This window comes from Myotis davidii, unplaced genomic scaffold, assembly GCF_000327345.1.
Source record: "Myotis davidii unplaced genomic scaffold, ASM32734v1 scaffold24, whole genome shotgun sequence".
In the NCBI taxonomy this organism is placed as follows: domain Eukaryota; kingdom Metazoa; phylum Chordata; class Mammalia; order Chiroptera; family Vespertilionidae; genus Myotis; species Myotis davidii.
In genome coordinates, this window is record NW_006298312.1 from 1898797 (window position 1) to 1904636 (window position 5840).

The 5840-nt window shown below is 38.2% G+C and overlaps 1 protein-coding gene across 1 annotated transcript in view; it reads left to right on the forward strand.

Moving 5' to 3' along the window:
* The window catches only part of ROBO1 (roundabout guidance receptor 1), a 1289171-nt gene that overhangs the window by 1167671 nt on the left and 115660 nt on the right, over positions 1–5840 (forward strand). The window lies entirely within an intron of this gene.

The following is a 5840-nucleotide window of genomic DNA, read 5'->3' on the forward strand; positions in this document are numbered from 1 at the left end:
TCTGGCTGGTTTGCCCTGAAGGGTGTCCTGGATCAGGGCGGGGGTCCCCACTGGGGTGCCTGGCCAATCTGGGTGAGGGGCTGAGGCCTGTTTTCTGGCTGGGGGTGACTGAAGCTCCCAACCGCTTCTTTTTTTTTGTTTTTATTCTGGGCCAGCTTTAGCTCTGGCTTCAGCTCTGAGGCCTCAGCTGCTGAAAGCAGGTATCTGGTTTGTTTGGATTTTATAATCGAAACACTGTATCAGCTTCAGCTCTGAGATCCCGGCTCGCTGAAAGCAGGTTTCTGGGGTTTTGTTTAGCTTCTGTATTTGTAAGAATGTTTCAAACTGCAGGCTCAGAGGCCGGCAGCAGCAGGCAGGGAACGTTGGAGTCCTCTGTCACTGAAGCAAGCAAGCCTCATGTTAACCTCAAGCTGCCTGGCTGCCGGCCGCCATCTTGGCTGGCAGTTAATTTGCATATCGCCCTGATTAGCCAATGGGACGGGTAGCAGATGTATGGCTAATTACCATGTTTCTCTTTTATTAGATATTATAGGATTAGTGTTATTATTGATAGCTTTATTGCTTAATTGTAATAATTATTGGTTATTTTGTAAGGAAAATAGTAATGTTTATATAACTCTAGACAGATCATTTTTCTTTGCTATTGTAACTGAGAAGTGTTAAATGAGAATACAGTAATAATCATTTATTATATAACATTAACTAAAACTTTTCTAATATAAAATATTACATTTTCATTAAAAAACACCTTATTAGATTTTATAGTAAATGTGTTGGATTTTGTTAGTGCCATCAATACTCGTGCTAGATTTATGCTGACGTTTTGCAAGGTAAGTATATAAAATAATGAAAATTATGACCGTTGGGAACAGAAATGACTAAAAACAATTACATTTTATGTGCAATGCAGGGTTATTGTTATGGAAAAATCTTAAGCAGTAGGTATTTGATCCCTATTCTGGTTCTCTTAGCTCTAAAAGTGACTGTTTTCTAATTGTTTGGATTCTCAGCATTTCAGGTTATCTTTCTATAAATTAGGGGTTTTTCCTGGTAATTAGTTTTGGGACTAGAAAGATTATCCAGCAGCAGGTATCCTCAAAACCTGCTCTTCTCCTTCATGACTACTTGGAAGCTACAGTTCAGCTGTCAGTAAAATATGCGGTCACATCCCATTAACAGCAAGTCACTTCACCCCTAAAACCTACGCCACATACGTATCTCACATAGCATTGTTTGGATTACTTTTTCTTGGTAGGCAGAATCCAAAAGCCACTGAATAAAATAAAAATATTAATTATTTATAATGTAGAAGATGAAAAAAGGTAAATTTTGGTAATATTTGATACTATGAGGAAGCTTCTGATTAAAAATATATACATCCAGACCTCTGTTAATGTTTAGTCAATAAAAGGAACATCGAGATTCCTTTAATTTTCATGTCAATTTTGGTGTGTCATTGAAACTGTCAGAGGAGACTCAAAGGCTGTGCAGTAACTTGACCTATTAAAAAATAATGTCTGTTACATGACCAGTAAAAAATGGTGAAGTAATGCTGTTCAGAATAATTACAACAGAGAAAGTCTTTCTGCTTAAATCCCTGTTAATCAGAAAATTCGTTTAACCTGCATATGATGTTCTGCTATTTCCTGGAAAAGTCAAAGGTTTATTACCTATAATTTTAAACCATCAGTGCTGTTGTATTTATACTTAGAGTGTATCCTGATTTTTCCTCCATAGGTATAACATCTACCCACCTCCTTAAGAATTCTCTCTGTGAAGTTAAAATACACAAACAGAATCAGACATCTTTGTAAAGACATGTCACCTCAGTTTTGCTTTATTTCATTGTAATATTTGCACTTTAATGTCTCATTTTGACAAGTGTTGGGATTGCTGGCTCTGTCTTGGTAGGAAAGAATTATCCTCTGAACTAGTGTTTCATATTGCATAAGGCTCCATCTCGTACAGAGAAGATATAGATTGTGGTATTTATAACCATTTTATCGGTTGTGACAGGCCTATAAAATATAAACTCTAACCAGAACAAAATAGATGCATAGAGATGCCCTGCCAGGTTTTAAACAGTGTGCCACTAACACTTAAATTTATGCCCCTGCTTGGTGTTCCGGGAGTTGTAGCAGGTTTGTTTTATATTTTACTATCTTAATCAAAACCTACTAGACCTCTATTATACGCTTGCCACGTGGGCCTTGGGGTTGTTCTTGGAATTACATGACAGCCCACTTAAATTTGTTACTTGTTTTTATTTTTATTTTTTAACCAAATTCATGGTTAATTTAAAAAGTGAGTGGGGTTTTTTGCGCGGGTTTTTTGTGTTTTGTTTTGTTTTTTTCTTTGGCTGCCGGTAGCCTTTAAGAAAAGCATAATGGATGTAGGTTCAAAATAATAAAAAGAAAAATATAGGAAGAAAAATAATTTTATTTACTATAGTATTGGCAACAAATCCTTTAAACTAGTAATTATTTTTTATTATGACAATCATTTTGATAGCATTTTAAATAATTTCATTTTTGAGGCATGATATCCCTAAAGAAACATAGAAGATAAGGCCACATACAGTTGAAACTCTACATTTCTCCCTTTTCCAAGTTTGCTGTCTGTCTCTAAGAATTCCTGTGCCTCCTTGCTTCAGGGATACTCATTGCTTAAACAAGGCAAACTCGATGGCATTATTAATCCTTCCATTCCCTTTGCAATTTCACAGATAAAGCAGCTCTTATTACTGTTAAAATTTCATTTCCAGAGTAAATTCGTGTCTCTCTCTCACCAGAGTGATCATGTTCCCACCACATGCCCGTCACAGGAACCAAACTGAAAACTGACATCCATACACCAGTCACTTCCCAGGCAATCACATGTTATCTTCACTGCGTTGAAACATTAAGAAAATCTGATCCCATTTTTGTCTGTCTCTCTTTCAATAGGAACTAAAAGACATTTAGTCCTCCCGTTTCCCTGTAGCCTCGAGTGCTGGGCCAGTCAGACACTGGAAGCTGGACATTTAGATCTTACTTCACACCCCACTGCACTGCTCTGCAGGCCTCTCACAGGGACCAGTGATTCTTTGTAGCTCAAGAAACAGTTGCTTCTATGCCCTTTCAGCAACTGCTCTGTTAAAAGAAAAGGCAGATGCCAGGCATCTCTGAACCAGATGATTCTCTGTTCCTAGACAAATAGGATTTTGTGCAATCCCAGCTCTTTTCTCTTAAGTGCTTCATCTTTCTTCTCTTGATGTGATATTGCTCCATTCTCTCAATGTCATCACCTGTTTTAATTCTAAAATTACAAAATATGATATCATGAGGATGTCACTATCTCTTTAAATGATATTGTAGACATACAATAAGGAATGTTCCAATGAATGACCCAAAGGAAGTGCATTGTCTTCTGTCTGGAGAGTTGTTATTTTCCCATCAGTATGTCTACTGTATAGTGAAGGGACAGAGCCTTCCTCATTAGGGCTGATTAGCCACTGACAGCTTCTGGAAGGCTGAGCCTTAAAGTCTGAGATTGGCAGGAGACCGGGGAGGCACCGTGGTAGGAAAAAAGACTCCTGTCTTTTGGCTGACTTTTTTACTACTAATGGGATGTTTTCTAGAGCCTTTCTCCTTGCTGCAAGCGAACCTCATGCTTCACACAAGAAGCTTTGCTGAAATAACTTGGGGACTGAAGTTTATTATTGACTCCTGTGAGATATCAATAGACTGGGGATTGCACAGCAGTTAGAACTTCGAGTGTAGCAAGAAGCAGCTATCAGGGGTTTGGCTAAGCCTTTAAGTTTCTACTAACTCAGAATGTGATTGTTTATTCACAGGAAATAATAGTGATGCAGTGAAAGTGGGAGGAGAGGAGGCATCAGAGCTCAAGTGTCTCCTGTTCTACATGCAGCTGAAGGAAGTGTAACTGCAGATGTTCATCAGTAGATAGCTTGGGTGATGTGGGCCCAGCCTTTACTCACTTATTTCTTATTATTGCGTTAATGCAGGCCTCTATCCTCTCTCTAACAGTGAAATGGTTAACCTCTAACCAGTTCCTTTCCTCCATCTTGGCACATGGACTCCATTCTCCACACAACGTGTTTATCTGCCTAAAACATAAATCTAGTTACATTAATTTTATCCAAAAAAGTTCTCATTGTTCCCTCTCTCCAGGATAACATCCAAAAAGCTTGATAGCGCTCTGCCGCTGACCTCTTCTCTAATTGCTTCTGACCGTTCACGTGGTTATTTGAGTCCAAACCAAAACTAACTGTGTCAAGGGGCCTCCCTTCAGCCTAGGATCACTATATTGTTTACATGTTTTCATGCACATGTTATGTAGCTTACCTCTGGGCTTTTCCTTATGTTGGTCTAAAATGCCTTGGCCCTTCTTCTACTTGCTACTTATTCTTATCCTTGGACTCAGATCAAGTAAGAATCTTTCAAGAAGCTTTGCAGACAGTCCCCACACCAATGCATGTTAGGAATTGCTCCATTCACGTACCATCGGATACTATTGCCACCTTTACTGCATTTTAATGCCTACCTCACTTGACTGGAAGGAAGGAATGGAGGGAGGGAGAGAGGGAGGAAGGGGAGAGAGAGAGAGAGATAAGACGGAAACATCAATCGGTACCCGGCCGAGGATTGAATCCGCAACCTTTCTTTGGTATACTGGATACTGGATGATGGTCCAACAAACTGAGCCACCTGGCCAAGGGAGATTTAATTTCTTTTTTTAGCTTATTAATGTAAAGTTTGGTAATTGTTTCATTTTTCTGCAAAGATTATTTCTGTGTCTCTTTGATATTGAGATCTATCTTTGAAAATTACTCCTCAATATTTCTTTGGAACGTGTTTTAAAAGAGAAATCCACCCCCCCGCCCCGTCCCCGTGGCTGCTTTTAGCAAACATTCTGTAAAACCAAATCAATAGTACAGTCTTTTCTGGAAGACATAATTGGATTCAAATGCTGAGTGTCTAGTTATTTAATTTCTGGTTTTCAGTTTTCTCAACAGTAAAATGTGTGAAAATGTCTAACTTATAAGTTTGTTTTGAGGCTTAAATGAGCTACTAAATAAGACATTTTGAGCACATTATTTGAAGCATTTAAATGCTTAATAAAAGAGGAAGCAATGATGATAGAAAGACAGAGGAGGTCACTTCAGTGTGCTTCGTTGTATGTGTCGGAATGAGGACTTCATGTGCCTTCAGTGCTCTTATTGCTAGCTGTAGAGAAGGACTAGGCTCTGGGTTATGTGTGCACCTCCCACAGTATTTGGCATAGGCATACACACAATAAAGACTTTTCAATAAGCCATGGCTCTCAAGGCTTCTGCAACTGAGGTAGACGGCTATTCTAGTTGCCTCAGACAACAGACAACTGAACTATATTACATGAACTCTGTATTTAGTTAGAAATACTTTTGTTTGTGTTGATTATGTTTACATGACGCACATACATACATATGCATTTGGGACCCAAATAATGAAGGTTTGTTTTGTTGTTAAACAGGTCCATAATTAACATGATTTTCTTTAACCTCTAAACATAATTAATATCCCTCCTGGTATGTTCACTGCTGGTAAATTTCCTGATAGAATCAATTATATTGAATCCCTTCCCTGCTCCTTGAATAAATAGAATTCATATATTGGAACAATTGAATTAATTGGAGATAAAAATAATTTGGATAGATGGTTCCCAGTAATACCTTCCATATAACTTAAAACTTTAATCGTCTTGAAAATGGATCCGAAGGCATAATCCATGAAAATAAATATGTGTCTGTGCCTTTGACCGTTTCCTAAGATGTGAAGTAACAACTGCGAAGATAACCA